We start from the raw sequence: 21,133 nt of genomic DNA, 5'->3' as shown, positions 1-21,133 counted from the left end.
TCCATGGATATACTTTCAATATCTTAGTAACAACCAGATAGTTTTGATAATTGCTGCCTTACAATATACGTTAAAATCGAGTACTGCTAAAATCTCCTTCCTTTACATTTTTTCCATTATTTCTTTTGATATTCTTGACTTTTTTATTCAGATGAAGTTAGTTTTTTTTTCAAATACAGTCAGAAGAAAATTGATGATTTAATTGCTATCAGGTTGAATATATAAATACTTTGGATAAAATTATTATTTTTGCTATATTGGCCTTGCTTTCCCATAAACAATAAATACTGTTTCCAATTATTTCAATCTGATTATATTTGTATAAAAATTTTTATATAATTTCGTTAGTATACTTCCTAGGTTTCTTTGGCCATATGTAGATCCAGTTAATTTATATTGTTTAGAGTTGTTTTAAAAGGAGTATTTTAATCATCTCTTCCTGTAGAGTCTCATTAGTGACATATAGGTGTCCTGATGATTTATATCACACTGATTTGCTAAAATCATTGCTTTAAATAACATTTAGTGAGTCTTTGGCATTTTCAAAGTACATCATCACATCTGCAAAAAGAAATAACTTTAGTACCTATTCATATATCTTCAATTTATTTTTCTGGTCTTATTTGCTATTGCTAGGATTCCAATAGAATTTTAAATAATATTGATGTCAGTTGGTAGCCTTGTTTCAAGGCTGATCATACTGGGAAAGCTTCGAGTTTATCCTCTTAGGAATAATGCTTGCTGACAGTTTTAGGTGTAGGATATTTATTAATTTAAGGGAAAAAATGATTTTAGCAACACATTCAAGTGTCTTTAATATATATGAGGGTTAAATTTTATCAAATTCTTTCTGCATCTATTGATACAATCAAGATTACCTTTTCTTTTTAAATTTATATACTCACACATATAAATAAATTTCCTTTTGTTAAAACACGCTTAAAATCCTGGTATAAATCAAACTCGATCATAATGTTTTATCCTTTTAGCTCGCATTTTTTTTTAGGATTTTTACATTCATTTTCATTGATAAAATTGGCTGATAATTTTCTTTCTCGATCTTTACTCCGCCCTAGTTTAGGTATTAGTACCATATTTCTTTTCATAAAGGAATGTGTTAGAAACCTTTCAATACATGTTATTCTAAATAATTTATTTAATATTTGAATTAGTAGATCTTTAAATATTTGATAGAATTCACTTGTAACTATGTCTGCCCCTGGTGCTTTTCTCTTCAGAAGCTCATTTTTGACCTGGTCAGTTCTCTTTCAAAAATAGATCTATTGACGCTTTAGGTCTATTTCCTCTTCTGTCATTTGAGACAATTTTTATTTTTTTAAATATTCTTCCATTTAACTTAAATTGTTAAATTTATAAGCCTCAAATTGGTAACATAAATCCACATAATTGTTGTAAGTTAATCTTCATTAATTATATATTCACCCTTTCCATTTTTGATGGTAGTGGTTTCAGATTTTTTCTTCATCTATTTTATTTAATTTTTTACCATAAAAGCAAGTCCTAGTTTTATTTATTAATTTTATTTGTTTCAACTATATTAATCTGGTCATTAATTTTTAGAATATTCAATTTAGCGTTTAATTGGGGATTTTTGTTGTTTGCTAGTTTTTTCAACTGCATATTAAATTTATTAGTCTATTCTTTCCCTACTTTGTTAATATAACCATTTAAGAAATAAGTTTTCCTCTAACACTGTTTTTGCTCTATTCAAAGTAAAATGTCTCGTCAACAGCTCTAAATCTGTCTTCCCAAAGCAACAGACTATACTTCATTCTTTTCTTGTTGTGCTTCTGCCATTCCTTTTTATAAATTAATTTTATTTATTTTCAGTGTTCTACAATCACTATAACTTAGATTATTATTTTCCCTCCCTCCCCCTTACCTCTTCTCTCCCTCCCCGAGACACACAATTTTATGTAGTTTCTACTCAAACATGCTTATTAAATACATTTTCACTATAGTCATGTTGTGTAGAAGAACTAAATTGAATGGGAGAAATCATATAACAAACCAAAACGCAATACACATACAGAAAAAATCGTCTGGTATATTCTGTGATTGAATTTCATAGTTCTTTCTGTGAATGTGGAAGGCATTTTGTCTTAGAAGATCACTGGGAATTTTTTTTAAATCCTTGCATTGCTACGAAGTTCCAAGTCTAACAGAAAAAACTCTCACACACTATAGTCATTGCTGTGCACAAAGTTCTCCTGGTTCTGCTGCTTTCGCTCAGCATGAGATCATATACGTCTTTCTAGGCCATTCTAAAGTCTTCCTGTTCATTTCTTATAGCCCAATAGTATTCCATTATGTTCATACACCATAATTTATTCAGCCATTCCCCACTTGATGGGCACCCCCATGATTTCCAGTTTTGGCCACCACAAAGAGTGCTGCTATAAATATTTTTGTACATGTGGGACCCTTTCCCATTTTTATGATGTCTTGGGGATACAGCCCTAGAAGTGATACTGTTGGATCAAAGGATATGCATATTTTTGATGCCCTTTGGGCATACTTCCAAACTGCTTCCAGAATGACCAGATCAGCCCACAGCTCCACCAACAATACATTAGTGTTCCAACTCTCCCACATTCTTTCCAATATATATCATCTTCCTCTTCTGCCATGTTTGCCAATCTGATGCATGTGATGTGGTACCTCAGAGTTGTTTTGATGTGCTTCTCTCTCTTAAAAGTGATTTAGAGCATTTTTTCTTATGACTATAAATATCTTTAATTTTGTCCTCTGAAAATTGCCTGATCATATCCCCTTCAACTATTTATCAGTTGGGGAATGACTTAGATTCTTGTACATTTGACACAGTTCTCTGTATATTCTAGAAAAGAGGCCTTTAACACCGACCTTAGCTGTAAAAATTCTTTCCCAATTTTCTACATCCCTCTGAATTTTGGTTGCATTGAATTTGGTTGTGTAAAAACTTTTCAGTTTAACATAACCAAAATTATCTATCTTGTACATCATCATGCTCTCTGTCTCTGCTTTCATCACAAATTCTTCCCTTCTCCATACAACTGATAAATACACTATTTCTTGCTCTACCAGTTTGTTCAGAGTACCAATCTTTATACCTAGATTGTGTACTAATTTGGAATTTTGTATTCTGTAGGGTGTCAGGCATTGATCCATGCCTGGTTACGGGCACACTTTTATCCAATTTTCCCAGCAATTTTTGTCAAACAGTGAGTTCTTGTCCCAGAAGCTGGGGTCCTTGGGTTTATCAAACAGTAGATTGCTATATTCATTGCCTACTCTGTCTTGAGTACCTAGTCTATTCCACTTGTCTACCCTTCTGTTTCTTAGCCAGAACCAAGTGGTTTTGATAATTGCTGCTTTATAACACAATTTCAGATCAGGTAGAGCTAGGCCACCTTCCTTACCGTTTTTTTTTTTTTTTCATTAGTCTCCTTCATATTCTGGGCCATTTGTTCTTTCAGATGAATTTTGATACAATTTTTTCCAGCTCCAGAAAATACTTATCTGACAGGTTAATAGATATGGCATTAAATAAGTAAATTAATTTAGGCAAAATCCTCATTTTTATTATATTGGCTTGGCCTACCCATGAGCCACTGATGTTTTTCAACTTAGTTACATCTGACTCTATTTGTGTGAAAAGTGTCTTGTATTTGTGCTCATAGAGTCCCTGGATTTGTTTTGGCAGGTAAACTCGAAAATGTTTTATAATGTCTACCCTAGGTTTAAATGGAATTTCTTTTTCTATCTCTCGTTATTAGGCTTTGTTACTAATATGCAGAAATGCAGAAGACTGGTGTGGGTTTATGTTGTAACTTGCAACTTTGCCAAAGTTGTTTATTATTTCAAGTACTTTTTACTTTAATATCTGGGATATTTTATCATCATTTCCTCTGCAAAGAGTGATAACTTAGTTTATTCTTTTCCTATTCTAATTCCTTCAATTTCTTTATCTTCTCTAATTGCTATAACTAATATTTCTAGTACCATATTGAATAACAGTGGTGAGAGTGGACATCTTTGTTTCACCCCTGATCTTACTGGAAATGCATCTAGATTATCTCCACTGAATAAAATGCTTGTTGAAGGTTTAGGTAGATACTGTTTATTATTTTGTGGAAAGTTCCCTTTATTACTATGCTCTCCAATGTCTATAATAGGAATGGGAGTTGTATTTTGTCAAAAGCTTTTTCTGTATCTATTGAGATAATCATGTGGTTTCTGTTAGTTTTGTTGTTGATATGATCGATAATGCTAATAGCTTTCTGAATTTTGAACCAGCTCTGCGTTCTTGGTATCAATCCTACCTGATCATAATGTATTGTTCCCGTGATAACTTGCTGAATTCTTTCTGCTAAATTCTTATTTAAAATTTTTGCATCTATATTCATTAGAGAAATTGGTGTATAAGTTTCTTTCTCTGGTTTCACCCTTCCTGCTTTAGATATCAAAAACATATTTCTCTCGTAGAAAGAATTTGGGAGAAAACGTTCCCCAGTTTTCTCAAATAATCTCTATCATATTGGAATTAACTGTTTTTTTTGAATTTTTAATAGAATTCATTTGTAAATCCACCTTTTCCTGGAAATTTTTTCCTAGGGAATTCATTGATGACTTATTTAATTTCTTTTTCTGAGACAGGGTTGTTTAAGTATTCAGCTTCCTCTTCTGTTAATCTGGGCAATTTGTATTTTTTTTAAATGCTCATCCTCATTTAGATTGTCAAATTTATTGGCATAAAGTTTGGCAAAGTAATTTATATTTATTATTTTAATTTCCTCATCGTTGGAGGTGAGTTCATCCTTTTCATTTTTGATATTGGCAATTTGGTTTTCTTCTTTCTTTTTTTAATCAAATTGAAAAAAGGTTTATCAATTTTATTAGTTTTTTTTTTTTTTATAAAACCATCCATTCGTTTTATTTATTAGTTCAGTAGTTTTCATAACTTCAGTTTTATTGATGTCTCTTCTGGTTTTCAGTATTTCTAATTTGTTATTTATTGGGGATTTTCAATTTGTTGTTTTTCTACCTTTTTCAGATGCATACCCAAGTCACTGATCTCCTCTTTCTCTATTTTATTCATTTAGGCATTCAAACACATGAAACTTTTCCTCAGAATTGCCCTTGCCCCTTAAGATTTGATAGATTGTCTCATTATTGCCATGTTCTTGAATGAAGGTGTTGATTGTTTCTATGATTTGTTGTTTTATGCACTCCTTCTTTAGGATTAGATTATTTAGTTTCTGATTAATTTTTGATCTCTCTTTCCATGGCCTTTTATTACATATAATTTATTGCATTATGATCTGAGAAGGATGCCCTGACTATCTTTGCCTCTCTACACTGGACTGTGAGGTCTTTATGGCCAAGAACAAGGTCAATTTTTGTATAAGTGCCATGTACCCCTGAGACAAAGGTATATTGCCTTCTATCCCCATATAATTTTCTCCAGAGATCTATCATACCTATCGTATCCAGAGTTTTTATTCACTTCCTTTTCCTCTTGTTTATTTTGAGGTTATATTCATCAGATTCAGAGAGGGGAAGTTTAAGGCCCCCCCGCTAGTATAGTTTTGCTTACTATTTCTTCCTTCAACTCCCCCAATCTCTCCTCTAAGAATTTGGATGCTATACCACTTGGACCATACATGTTTAGTGATGATATTGCTTCATTGTCTATTGTGCCTTCTAGCAAGATATAGTTTCCTCCCTTATCTCTTTTGATTAGATCTATTTCTGCTTTTGCTTTGTTTGAGATTAGGATTGCTACCCCTGCTTTTCTTACATCAACTGAGGAACAATATATTCTGCCTTTTACCTTTACACTGTGTGTATCCCTCCGCTTCAAATGTGTTTCTTATAAACAACATATTGTTGGATTATGACTTTTAATTCATTCTACTATCCATCTACATTTTATGAGAGAGTTCATTTCATTCACATTTAGAGTTACAATCTACGTCTTTCCCTTCATCCTGTTTCCCCCCGTTTCTCCTATCAGTTCTCCCGTCTCCCTTTCCCTCCTCAATAGAGTTTTCACTTTTCACCACCACCTCCTGCAGTCTTCCCTTTCTTGTTTCAGGCCCCTTTCCTTTTATTACTCTTTATCCTTACTGCTTTTCCCCTCTCTGTTAGCTTCCCCTCCCCTTTCTTCTGCCTTCCCCTGTTGGTGCCTATAGAGATAGTTAGATTTATATACTTAAGTTTGTTGTTCCCTCCTTGAACCAAATCAGAAGAAAGTACTTCTCAAACAATGCTCATCTCTATCCCATCCTCCGCTCTACTCTAATATTGTACTTCTTCCTGTGATGAAATTTATTATTTTCTGCCTCATCCTTTTCACATCTCCTGTTACAATCTCTGCACAAGCTTTACCTTATACCTGTTCCCTCTATTTATCTCCCTTTTATATTTCATAATAAATGTACAATTCTCAAGATTTACAAGTATTACCTTCCCTTATAGGGAGGCAAGCAGTTTGCCCAAATCAAGTAACAAGTTTTGCTTTCCCCCTGTTTTTTATGCCTCTCTTGAGACTTGAGTTTGAAGATCAAATTTTCTATTGAGTTCTGGCCTCTTTGTCAGGAAGGTCTGGAAATCTCTAATTTCGTTGAATGTCCATCTCCTTGACTCAAATGTTATGCTGAACTTTGCTAGGTAATTGATCCTTGGTTTTAGTCCCAGATCCTTTGCAAAATATCACATTCTAATTCCCTTAGTCTTTTAATGTAGAAGCTGCAATGTCCTATGTGATCCTGAATGTAACTCCTCGATATGTGAATGATTTCTTTCTGACTACTTGTAGTATTTTCTCCTTCACTTGATAGTTTTGGAATTTGTCAACAATATTTCTTGGTGTTTTTAGTTTGAGATCCCTTTCAGGAGGTGAATGGTGGGTTCTTTCAATGATTATTTTGCCCTGGATCTGGCACTTCTTGGCAGTTTTACTTGATGATTTCTTGGAAGATATTGTCCAGACTCTTTTCTTCTTCATGGTTTTCTGGTATGCTAATAATGCTTAAATTTTCTCTCCTCGATCTATTTTCCAGGTCAGTTGTTTTTCCAATTAGATATTTTACATTTTCTTCTATCTTTTCTTTCTTTAGATTTTGTTTGACTGATTATTGATGTCTCATAAGGTCATTAGCTTCTATTTGTCCAGTTCTAATCTTCATCAAATTGTTTTCTTCAGATAGCATTATCATCTCTTTTTCCATCTGTTGAATTATTCCTTTTAAGGAATTATTTCATCCATTAAGTTTTTGTACTTCCTTTCCCATTTGTTAAATTTTCCTTTTTAATAGACTATTTTTGAAAATTGGGGAAGAAGGAATCCTCCCAAATTCTTTCTATGATACAAATATGGTTTTGATACCCAAACCAGGAAGAGACAAAACAGAGAAAGAAAATTAAAGACCAATTTCCCTAATGAATATAGATGCAAAATTTTTAAATAAGATTTTAGCAAAATGAATACAGCATCTTATCACGAGATTAATACATTATGATCAGGTAGGATTCATACCAGGACTACAGGGCTGGTTCAATATTAGGAAAACTGTTAGCATTATCGATCACATCAACAACAAAGCTAACAAAAACCACATGATTATCTCAATAGATGCAGAAAAAGCTTTTGACAAAATACAACAACCATTCCTACTAAAAACACTGGAGAACGTAGGAATAAAGGGAACTTTCCATAAAATAATAAGCAGTATCTATCTAAAACCTTCAGCAAGCATTATATGCAATGGGGAGAAGCTAGATGCATTCCCAATAAGATCATGGGTGAAACAAGGATGTCCATTATCACCACTATTATTCAATATGGTACTAGAAATGTTAGCTGTAGCAATTAGACAAGATAAAGATATTGAAGGATTAAGAATAGCCAAAGAAGAAACTAAGTTATCACTCTTTGCAGATGATATGATGATCTACTTAGAGAATCCCAGAGATTCAAGTAAAAAATTACTTGAAATAATAAACAACTTTGGCAAAGTTGCAGGTTACAAAATAAACCTACACAAATATTCTGCATTCCTATATATTAGCAACAAAGTCCAACAGCAAGAGATAGAAAGAGAAATCCCATTTAAAGCTAGGGTAAACAGTATAAAATACTTAGGAGTTTACCTGCCAAAACAAACCCAGGGATTATATGAACACAATTACAAGACACTTTTTGCACAAATAAAGTCAGATTTAAGAAAGTGGAAAAACATTAGTTGCTCATGGGTAGGCCATGCTAATATAATAAAAATGACAATTCTACCTAAATTAATTTACTTATTTAGTACCATAACAATTAAACTATCAGACAATTATTTTCTAGAGCTGGATAAAATAATATCAAAATTCATTTGGAAAAACAAAAGGTCCAGAATATCAAAGGGACTAATGAAAAGAAATGCTTGGGAAGGTGGCCTAGCGCTACCAGACCTCAAACTGTACTATAAAGCAGCTATTATCAAAACCACTTGGTATTGGCTAAGAAACAGAGAGGTAGACAAGTGGAATAGACTTGGCACTCAAGACACAGTAGGCAAGGAATACAGCAACCTTCTGTTTGATAAACCCAATGACCCCAGCTTCTGGGATAAGAAATCACTGTTTGACAAAAATTGCTGGGAAAACTGGATAACAGTGTGGCAGAAATTAGGCATAGACCCATACCTGACACCATACACAAGAATAAAGTCCAAATGGGTACATGATTTACATATAAAGATTGATACCATGAATAAACTGGAGAAGCAAGGAATAGTGTATTTAAGAGATTTATGGAGAAGGGAAGAATTTTTTACTAAAGAAGAGATAGAAAGCATTATGAAATGCAAAATGGATAACTTTGATTACATTAAACTGAGAAGTTTTTGCACAACCAAACCCAATGCAACCAAAACCCAGAGGGATGTAGTAAATTGGGAAAGAATTTTTACAGCTAAGCTCGGGGATAAAGGCCTCATTTCTAGAATATATAGAGAACTGACTCATATGTATAATCATACAAGTCATTCCCCAATCGATAAATGGTCAAAGGATATGAACAGGCAATTTTCAGAGGAAGAAATTAAAGGTATCTATAATCATATGAAAAAATGCTCTAAATCACTGTTGATTAGAGAGATGCAAATCAAAACAACTCTGAGGTACCACATCACACCTATAAGATTGGCAAACATGACAGAACAAGAAAATGATAAATGCTGGAGAGGATGTCGGAGAGTTGGAACACTAATTCATTGTTGGTGGAGCTGCGAGCGCATGCAACCATTCTGGAGAGCAATTTGGAACTATGCCCAAAGGGCTACAAAAATGTGCTTACCCTTTGACCCAGCAATATCGCTACTAGGACTGTATCCCCAAGAGATCATAAAAATGGGAAAGGGTCCCACATGTACAAAAATATTTATAGCAGCACTCTTTGTAGTTGCCAAAAACTGGAAGTCAAGGGGATGTCCATCAATTGGGGAATGCTGAATAAATTATGGTATATGAATGTAATGGAGTACTATTGTGCCATAAGAAATGAGGAACAAGAAGACTTCAGAGAGGCCTGGAAGGACTTATATGACCTGATGCTGAGTGAAAGGAGAAGAACCAGGAGAACTTTGTGGACAGCAACGACCACAGTGTGAGAGAGTTTTTTCTGGTAGACTTGGAATTTCGTCATAATGCAAGAACTTCTTTAAAAAAAAATCCCAATGGTGGTTCTCAAGGCAAAGTGTCTTCCACACTCAGAGAAAGAAATATGGAAGTCATTCTCAAAATGTAGCAGATCATGTTTGTGTATGTGTATGTGTTTGTGTATCATGTTTTGATTTGTTATATGATTTCTTTCATTTATTTTAGTCTGACTACATAGCATGACTATAGTGAAAATATACTTAGTAGGAAAGTATATGTAGAACCCATACAGAATTGTATGCAGTTGTGGGGAGGGAGGGGGGTAATGGGGGGGTAGGTGTGGGGGGGATTTAATCTCAATTGTATGGCAGTGATTGTTAAACATTAAAAAATAAAAAAGAAATAAATTTTCCTTTTAAAAGAGTTATTCTCTTCAGTGAATTCTTTTTTCACACTTTGAAAATCATTGACCAAAATTTTCTTCTATTTCCTTCCTCAGCTCTTCCAGTAGTGCTCTCTTTGCATGCGAGCAGTTCATAGTCCCTTCTGAAGTTTCAGACGGGAGTATAGTTTCAATACTGACCTCTTTGGTATTCGTGTTTTGGTCCTTCTCCCCATAGAACGATTCTATGGTCTTTTCGTGCTTGTTCTGCTTCTTCTTGCTCATGATAGTGTGGCTTTGTGTGTTGTGGCCTCTTGATCTTTCATTTAGAAGTTGTAGAGTCTATTGTTGATCTCCTGGTGTGGGAAAGCTAAGGGTACATGCCTTTTTTTCTTTTGTTTTGTATTTCCTGACTTAGCCTGGGAGCTAGCTTGTTAAGTGTGAGCGAGAGGTAGTCTGGTCATGGAAGATCTCCTCAGCTGAGCTAGAGACAAGGCAAACTCAGCACTTGGTGATCCTTGCTGCCCTAATGTCTTCCTGTTTCCCCTGGTGTGCTGCAGTATGCCTAGGGTCCTGGTGTTGATGGCTGCAAAGCTCCACTCCATTGCATCTCTGTTCTTCTCCTGATTTGCTAAGATAGGGCTGTCTGGGTCTTAGTGTGCATTTCCACCTCCTCTGTGGCTTCTCTCCTTGTGCTCAGGCATGACTGTGTCTTCGTGAGTGTTTCCACCCCACCCCCCGGGACTCCTCTCCTAGAGCCTGGGACGTAGTGCAAGTTTCCACCACCCCTGGAGCTACTCTCCTAGTGCTGAGGCACATCTGGCTCCCAACGTGAGTTGTCAACACCTCTAGGGTTTCTCTCCTTCCTGTTAGCCTCCGCCACAGTGAGAGGAATCCCCCTTAGCTGTTTTCCAAGCCTCAAGTCCTATCACACTATTTGCCCCTTCAGTTGCTCCCACTGATCTAGGATTTTTCTGGGGAAACATTTTTTCATTCTTTCAAGGTTATTAAGGTGAGGGAGACAGAGCATTTATTCATCACACTGCCATTTTGGCTCCTGGAAGATCAAGTAGGTTGATTAAAAGTCTCAGGGAGCTTCTGCAACTGATACCTGGGGCTAAGCTGCTCTCACTCATTTGGCTCTGCTAGTCTCCTGCCCTTGGCTACCTAAGGCCACCCTCGGTATTTCCTGCTTGGCTACTCCACTTCAGGATACGCTGTCCAGTGTGCTTTGGGACCACGGAGCAGATACTTCCTGTGGATCCTCCAGTCTGTCCTGGTCTGTGAATCTGCCACAGTTTGTCTCCTATTGGATTCTACACCTCCAAAATTTGATCATATTCTCTTTTTAGACTTATCTGAAGGAGTTATCTAAGAGTTTAGGTGAGTAGTTACTCTCACTCTGCCATCTTTGCTCTGCCTCTAGTTTCTGATAATCTTCAAATGAAAGTTTAGGAGGTAAAAGTTAACAAGATAAAATTTATTGAGACCATGAGGGAGGTGACAGTTAAGGTTAAGTTTCTAGAGGCCTACTCTGCTTCTCTCTGGGCATATTGTTTTTTGATTCAATGGCATCAACCTGGAAGTGTTTACACTTTACTGTGACGAAGTCTCTTCCTCTGGAACAGTCCTGAACAAATTAGTTCTTATGAGGGAGAGTAAACTGTTGAGATCTCTTTTACATGCTTTACATTTTTAATGTCTGTGTGAAATCATTTTGCAGGCCTTATATTTTATAGGCATATCCTAGTGTCTTTTCTGAGGTCCACTCCAGATGTCATAGGACGACAATTGCTTTACCCTTTATTTTTGCTATTCTATGTTTATTTCTTGGCAATTTCTCTCTGTTTATGTAGGTAATCTGGAGAGCCTGGAGACGTCTAACTTACTCTACCTGCTTCGCAAAATGCTCAGGAGTCTACTTTTCATATCTTCTCTGCTGAACATATAATAGTAGGCTTCAAGGTCTCCTTCTATTCTGGGTCACACAGTCCATACTGGAAGGATTGTGAGCCTAGTGTCTTCGACTCTCTGTATTTTTTCCCTCTGGTTAAGAACTGGCCTTTCATTGCCCTGTGTTTGCTCAATGAATTTTTAAAAATGTATAATTGAAAGTATTTCCAAAAAATATTGAAAAGTACATGGTTTATACAATCTCCTTTCTAGTGCTGATTCCATGTATTTTGATTTCAGGAGCACAGGGGAGCCTAAATGTCTCTCTTTCCCAAATAAAACTTCCGTTTTCTTTGATGATGATTAATTAGAATGTCTTTAAGAAACTTACATCTTTAAATCATCAGAATAATTTTTGTCACAATTTTGTTTGAATTATTCTGGTTATGAATTTTTTGCCTTCTATAAATTCACAATTTATCAAGCTCATATTTCTGATTTTCATCTCTGAAAATCCTTGCCATAAATCCATTGACTTGTTTCCTTAAGTAATTATCACACTTGCCCAATCTCAGAGAAAATTAGTGCCAATGTTATCTCAGGATATCTAAATTAAGAACAAGGAAGACATTAAACATTCATGATGAAAGGCCATTCACCAAGAAGTCATGTCTTCTTTTCATGTATTTCAAAGTTCTTCGATTCCGTAACTCAATTTCTCTTCTTTTCCTTTTTAACAACAACCACCACTTATGATCCCAGGGAGCCCAATGCACTAAAATCCTTTCCTAAAAACTGCTCACACAGCTATCCCTTACTTCATTTCTTAATCTTCATTCTCTCTTCTTTTGCTGTTTCCTTCCCAGCTCTTAAAATACACTCAGATCTTCCGTTTCCATATAATAAATATTGGTAGATTTTCCAATTCTATGTCTCTCCTACGTTGTCTACTCTCTTTTTATTTAATTTTTTTACTTCATTCTTTAAATTATTTTTTACTTTTGATTTTTAATACAGTTCACATCACATAAAAGAATTCCACATTTTCGTCAGGTAATACTTCTTTTAAAGCATTTAGAATATAGAGCACAAACGAATTTTTTTTAACATTAACCAGCTGAGGCACAAATAATAATTATGTATGATAACTTTACAAGCCCTTGACCAAATTGTCTCCACACTATTACTAAGAATTAAAGGACTCTATCTTATTTTTGTTGGTCTAAAGTCCTAAGCCTAGCAGCTCAATTTTAGATTTAATCTTGGATGTTCCCCTACGGCCAATCTATAATTTAATAGATATGGTGTTAAGCTCACGAACCTTTTGACTATAAGAAATTGCCACTGAGAGTAGGGACATTACAGGGAAAACATATCTCCCAAGCTTCATGTCAGTTTCAGGCAGGAGTAGATTGTCAACTTGGATTCACTCAGGCTTAAAATTTGCCAGGTGTCAGTGGGGAAATTGAGTCAGGAGAATCCTACATCAGCCCAGGCTGAACAGCCACTCTCCCACCTTTTTGATAAAATCACCTTTTTTCAGTTCATACCAGCATCTCACAGGTTTGCTGGCATCATGGATTGGGGGCTCAGACCACCATTATTTCTATCCTTACCTGGAGTTAGACTCAGAAGAACAGTCAGTTAATGCTCCCATAGAATCTCAAAATAGCAAGTTCCAATAACCAGCTTTCAGATATGACTATAATTTCACACTGGCGATGGAACAACTTTTCAGGCAAGTCTTAAGTGGCTCACATTCCTTTCTCTACATGTTGTAGTTCCTGACTAAATAGCAATCATAAAATCAAATTTACCATTAAAATCTTAACTTTTGCATCTATGCCAAATTTTAGTCCAAGTTACCTGCCTCTAGGAATCTTAGACTAAAACTCTTTTCCCCAAACTAAAGGTGTCCCTGATTTAGTCTCAGAAATTAATTCAGCCAATTGTTTTAATACGAGTTGCTTTTACATCACTTTGCAACATGTCCAATTTTTCTCCACCTCTATCCCCTCCCCCCATCCCTTAATATCTTCCATTCTGATTGCCCCTTCCCACAACGTACCCTCCCTTCTATCACATCCCACCCTTCCCTTATACCCATCTTCTCTCTTTTCTTATAGGGCGAAATAAATTTCTATACCCCATTACCTGTGTTTCTTATTTCGTGGTTATATGCAATAATACTTTTCAACATTTGCTTCTCATACTTTGAATTCCAACTTCTCTCCCTCACTCCCTCCCTACCCATCCTCACTGAGAAGGAAATCAATTCAATTCAGACTAAATATGTGTGATTTTGCAAAAGATTTCCATAAAATTTATATTGTATAATACTAACTGTATTGTCCTCTATCCTGCTCTATTCCCCTTTATTTTGTATTCCCTCATTTGACCTTGTCCCTTCCCAAAAGTGCTTATTTCTAGTTACTTCTTCCTCCCATTTGCCCTCCCTTCTATAGTTTCCCTCACTCCACTTGTCACCTCTTCCCCTTCTTTCCTGCAGTGAAAGATAGATTTTCATATCAAATTTAGTGAACATGTGATTCCCTCCTTAAGCCATATGTGGAGAGAGTAGCTTCACTTGTCCCCTCTGTCTTTCTACTTTTTCTCCTCCATTCAACAAGATTTTCTTAACTCTTTTATGAGTTATAGCCTGGCCCATTTCATTTTTCCCTTTCTCCTCACAGTATTTTCCTCCCTCACCCCTTAACTTTTATTTTATTTTTTTGTCGATATCGTCTCTTCTGATTCAATACAGCCTGTACTGTCTGTCTATATGTGTGTGTGTGTATGCATAATCCCTCCACCCACCCAAATATTGAGAAAAGTCTCAAGAGATATAAATATTTTACTTCCATGTCGGAATGTAAACAATTCAGCTTTAGAAAGTCTTTTATGATTTCTCTTTCCTGTTAACCTTTTCATGCTTCTCTTGATTCTTGTGTTTGAAAGTCAAATTTTCTCTTCACTTCTGGTCTTTTCATCATGAATGCTTGAAAGTTGTCTATATCACTGAGCGACCATTTATTCCCTTGAAGTATTGTACTCAGTTTTGTTGGGTAGGTGACTCATGGTTTAATCCCAGTTCCTTTGACTTTTGGAATATCCTATTCCAAGCCCATCAATCCCTTAATGTTAAAGCTGCCAGATCCTGTGTTATCCTAATTGTATTGTAACAGTACTTGAATTGTTTATTTCCAGCTGCTTGCAATATTTTCTCCTTGACCTGGGAACTCTGAAATTTGGCTGCAATATTCATAGGAGGTTCTCTCTTCAGGTCACTTTCAGGAAGTGTTTGGTAGGGTTTTTCAATATTTATTTTGCACTCTCGTTCTAGAATATCAGGGCAGTTTTCCTTGACACTTTCATGGAAGGTAATGTCTAGGCTTTTTTTTTTTTATCATTACTTTCAGGTAGTCCTATAATTTTTACATTGTCTCTCCTGAATCTATTTTCCAGGTCAGTTGGCTTTCCAATGAGATGTTTTGCATTATCTTCTACTTTTTTCAACTTTTGGTTTCCTTTTTTTAACTGCTGGGTTTATCTCATAGTCATTCATTTCCCTGAACTCAATTTTCTCTTTGAAACAACTATCTTGTTCAGTGAGCTTTTGAACCTTCTCCTCCTTTTTACAAATTCTGCCTTTTAAGGCCTCTTTCTCCTCATTGGCTTTTTGAACCTGTTTTCCCAATTGAGTTAGATTCTTTTTAAAGATGTTGTTTTCCTCAGAGTTTTTTGGTTCTCCTTTACAAACTGCTAACTTGCTTTTCAAGCTCTTCTTTTGCCTGAGCCCTATTTAAGTTCCCTTTGGAGGCAGTGCAGGCAGGGGCTTTGACTTCCTGTGCCAGTGTGACTTGTTCCTCTTTATCCAAAAGGATGATAGGAGGCACCTGGTCAGTGAGAAAGTAATCTTCCATGCTCTTATTTTTTCCCCTTTTTGGGTATTTTGCCAACCAGCTACCTGATTTCTGAATTCTTTGTCAAGAGAATGGCCCTATTTCCCCTCCTCTCCCTAGGATCATGTTCAAGGCTGATTTTGGACTCAGCTGCTCGATTCTCCTGGGGCTTTGGGTGGGGTTGGGGCCGTCATTCAAGGCTGAGGCTTATATCAAGTACTTCCTACTGCCATAGGCTTTAAACTGTGTTGCTTGGACAATGGACCCAGGTTTCTTCCCGGCCACCTTAGCTGCCTGTAGTCTGTTGCCACTGCCTCTGCCATCATCTAGAGCTATTGCTGAAGGAATCTCATTCCCCTTTAACTCAACTGGGAAAGCCCTCCCACACTGACCTTTGGAACTTTCTTTGTGCTTGTGGTTTGATGAATCTGTGACCCTCCATGCTGGGACCTGTTGTGTTCCTCCCAGTGCCACATGGCTAGGGCTGGGTTGAACTCCACTCAACATCCCCTGAGATAGACTTTTCCTGTTGGCCTTCCAGGTTCCCTTTGGCTGGAAACCTCTTTCACTGTGTTGTTTAAAGTCATTTTTGTTGAGAGTCATTTTTTATAGGCATTTTGTGGGCTGTGGGGGAAGTGCTACAGTATATGTGTGTTTCCACTCTGCCACTGTGGCTCTTCCACCATTCCCTACTCTCTTGACCCAACCTATAAGAACCTATAAAAACCTGGCTCCTGAGGAATGCCATTTTGTCTCGTTGTATCATGTCTATTTCCTACAAGAGAAGCATAATACAGTTGGACTGAAACACCCACTAATGTGATAAGAGGAGGTATCTAGGGAGTAGGGGCACAATGGCAACTCCTTCCAGTTTTCTGAATTCCATGCTGCATGGTTGGCATATGACAGAACCTTAATATTCCACCTAACGTGATGAAGAAATGATGAGCTTCATCTTCACCAGTGGCTTTGAATCAGATCAGGCAGTATGATCTCTGGAGAGAAAAAGACTTAACAATCAAAGGTTCTTGCCCTTAGTATCCACAACAATGGAGGAATTCTGCTGATGACACCCACGGAATATAGTTATTTGTGGGGCACATAAGCACTAAATATTAACATATGTTAAAGAATCATCCAGGTTGGAGCTGATAAAAGAGTAGCAGAGGTTTGGAAGTGTATCTATTGCCAATTCAAACATTCAAGTGCTAATATCTTCCCTTTCATTAAGGAAAATGAAGCTATTCCTAACCCAAGTAACTCCAACTTGTGCCCAACTGGCAAAATGGCATTTTTACCACCTTGAGGTAAGATGTTTGTCCATACTGGTGAACAATTCTATCATAATCCTTCTGACCACCAGAATCAAGGCACAAATTCCTGGAAGCAAGGCCTATGACAAGTACATGCCACCCTGGAAAAGAGAAATAAAATCCTTTGTCTACTTATTTCTTGGATTCCATCTCCAGAAAAATTGACCTGATAAGAGTGCAGTGTTTTTGGATATTGGTGTTACCTATGTTGTCCTGTTTGTAGTTTTGTATTGGCCAAAATCTATAAAAGGAGAGGTGACTTTTGCTTGAGGTGCTTGGCTGGAGAATGAGGCAGTAATTGACTCTTTTTATGCTCAGGTTACCAGAACTGGTAATACAATGTTATGTTGTGTGGAGAAATGTAAAAGTGAGGAATGTAAAAGTAAAAATAAATGGGGGGAAGAGATTAGGTGAACTTTGAAAGAAATCAAAGTGGCCCCGAGGCAGGAATGAGGAGAATTTCAGCTAGGGAAAACACAGTGAGTAAAGGGATGGAATAGCAGAGAGTGTGAAATATCTCAGTGGAAAAACAATTGACCTGAAAAGTAGATTCAGGGGAGACAATTTAAAAATTATGAGACAACCTGAAAGCCGTAATCATACAAAGAGCCTAGACATCATCTTTCAAGAAAATATTAAGGAAAACTGCCTTGATATTCTAGAATCAGAGGGTAAAATACACATTGGAAGAATCCATCAATAACCTCCTGAAACAGATTGAAAAAGAAAAACTCCTAGGAATATTGCAACCAAATTTCAATATTCTTAAGCCAAGGATAAAATATTACAAGCAGTTAGAAACAATTCGAGTATTGTAGAAATGGAATCAGGATAATCCAAGATCTAGAGACTTCTACATTAAGGGATTGAAGGGCTAAAATATGATGTTCCAGAAGTCAATGGAGCTAGGATAAAAACCAAGAACCACCTGCCAATCGAAACTGAGTATAATACTTCAGGGGAAAAAAAAATTATCATTTTATGAAATAGAGGCCTTTCAAGCATTCTTGATGAAAGTAATAGAGTGGAATAGAAAATTTAACTTCCAAACACTAGAATCAAGAGAAGCATGAAAAGATAAAGAGGAAAATGAAATCATAGTTGAATTACTGAAGTTGAACTGTTTATATTGTTACACAGAAAGATAATATTTGTAATTCTTGAGACTTTTCTCAGTATTTGGGTAGTTGGAGGTAGTTGGAATCTATACAGCCATACAGAAAGAAGGCACAGGGTGAGTTGAATAAGAAGAGATGATATAAAAAATAAAAAAAATTAAGGGGTGAGAAAGGAATATATTGGGAGGAGAAAGGGAGAAATGGAATAGGGCAGATTATCTCTCATGAAAGAGGCAAGGAAAAGCTTTTGCAATGGAGGGGAGAAAAAGGAGGTGAGAGGGAAAAGTGAATCTTACTCTTATTCCATTTGGTTTAAGTATGGATTTACACAAACACTTATTGTGATATGAACACCTATCTTACACTATAGGAAATTAGGGGAGGAGATAAGAGCAGTGTGTGTGTGGGGGGGCAAATTAGAGGAAGTGATAATTAGAAGTTAACATTTTTGGTGAGGAAAAAGGTGAAAAGAGAGAATAGAATAAATGGGCTCAGGAGAGGATGGAGCAAAATATAATTAGTTTTTCACAGCATGACTTACGGAAGGAAGTCTTTTGGACATCTACTTATATGTAACCTATATTGAACTGCTTGCTTTCTCAGTGTGGATGGGTGGGGAGTCAGGAAGGGAGAGAAGTTGGGACTCAAAGGTTTAAAAACCAATGCTAAAAATTCTTTTTTCATGCAGGTGGGAAATAACAAATATAGAAAATGGGGTATGGAAATCTATCTTGCGCTACAAGAAAATAGAGGGGATGGGGATAAGGGAAAGAAGGGGTGTGATAGAAGGGAGGACACACTGGGGGGAGTGGTAATCAGAATGCCTGGTGTCTTGGGGTCTGGGAGGTCAGAGATCGGGAGAAAATTTAGGAGACAAATCTTAAGGAAATTAATATTGAAAATTAAAATAAATATTTTTTTAAAAAAGAAGAATATACTGAGATAAAGGAAAGTGAGGTGGTAGAATGGGGTAAATTATCTTATGTAAAAAGCTGGAAAGATCTATTCTGGTGGAAGAGGAGGTAGGGGAGGTGAAGAAATATGATTGAACCATACTTTCATTAAAATTGGCTCAAAGAAAAAATAAAATACATATACATTTAATTATCAAAATCTATATTACCCTACATGAAAGCAGGATGTGATGTCAGTAAGAGAATGAAGACTAGATTGAGAAAAAAGGGAGTCAAAAGTAAACCATATTTGAAGAGGGACAAAGTGAAAAGACAGAGAAAAGAAAATGAATGGGGGGATAGGATAAAGGGAAACAGAGTTATCAATAGTAACTGTGAAAAAAAATGAAACACATTTCTTCAACAAAGCCTCATTTCTCAAACATATACAGAACTGAGCCGAATTTACAAAAATAAGGGCCATTCCCCCAAGTAATCAAAGCTACCTATAGCTATATGTAAAACGATTTACCTCACTATTGATTGGAGAAATGCAAATTAAAACAATACTGAATTGCTACCTCATGCCTATTAGGTTGGCTAATCATACAGAAAAGGAAAATAACAAGTGATTCAGAGAATGTGGGAAAAAAATTAGACATTAATGTACTGTTGGTGGAGTTGTGAGCTGATTCAGCCATTCTATAAAATAATTTGTAACTATGCCCAAAGTGCTATACAACCATACATATCCTTTGAACTAGTAGTGCTCCTATAAAGTCTGTATCTAAAAAGAATAAAAACAACACAAAAGAAAAATATTTATATATACAGAAAGATTTAGAGCAGTTCTTCCCTGTGGTCAAAGAAGAGGAAATTGAGGGAATATCCATGAATTGGGGAATGGCTAAGCTTATGATAGAATTTTGTGTGTGTTAATCCTTCATTGCCAAAGGAGACCATGCCATCACAGAAATAATGACATGACTTGCATTTGACTTTCGCATGAGGGAAGACTGTGCAGATCACCAGTCACATTTCCCCTACAGAGGCATCTGAATCCAGTGACCAGATATTCATCAAGATGACTGGAGATGACCCAGGATGAGGTAATTGGGGTTAAGTCACTGACCCAAGGTCACCCTGCTAGCAAGTGTCAAGTGTCTGAAGTGAAATTTGAACTCAGGTCCTCCTGACTCCTGCACTGGTGTTCTATCCACTGCATCACCGAGCTGCCCTTATGATGGAATACTATTGTGCTAAAAGAAATGATGAGCACGATAATCTAAAAAATAACATAGAAGGAATTACATGAGCTGATGTAAAGGGAAATGTACTATGTACAAAGTAACAGCAATATTGTACAATGATCAACCATGATTGGCTTAGCTGTTCTCAGCCATAAAATGATCCAACATTGCCCTGAAAGACTTCAGAAAAAAGCTACTATCCATCCTCAGAAAAGGAATTGATGGCGTCTGAATATAGATTGCAGTTTGTGTTTTCTTTTTACTTTCTTTGTTTTTCTTGAGGATTTTTTTGGTCTATGTTTTCTTTCACAATACGACTGTAATGAAAATGTTTTGCATGATTACACATGTATAACCTATATCAAATTGGTGGCCTTCTTGATGAGAGGATGTGGGGAGTGAGAAAGTAAGAGAGTTTGGAACTCAAAGTTTTAGAAATGGCTCTGAAAAATTGATTTTACATGTAACTGTGGAAAAGTAAAATACTATTTTTTTTAAGGCTGAACATCAAAACGTAAAAAATAAATAAGAAGAAAAGTGTAAGCAATGAAACTTCCCTGGGATTTGTAGCTAAAGAGCACAGGCTTTGTTGGTTTTGTTTGTTTATTTGTTTCTTCTTTTCTTTTCTGAAGGTGATGCATGAATGCTTTAAACTGGCAGCATATCCTTGGTTCAGAAGTTCTCAGAAGGTTTCTTCTATCATTCCTTGCTTTGTTTATAATTTCTCCTTT

Source organism: Notamacropus eugenii, chromosome 1 (assembly GCF_028372415.1).
Source record: "Notamacropus eugenii isolate mMacEug1 chromosome 1, mMacEug1.pri_v2, whole genome shotgun sequence".
Taxonomy (NCBI): Eukaryota; Metazoa; Chordata; class Mammalia; order Diprotodontia; family Macropodidae; genus Notamacropus; species Notamacropus eugenii.
This window is presented reverse-complemented; position numbering follows the sequence as displayed.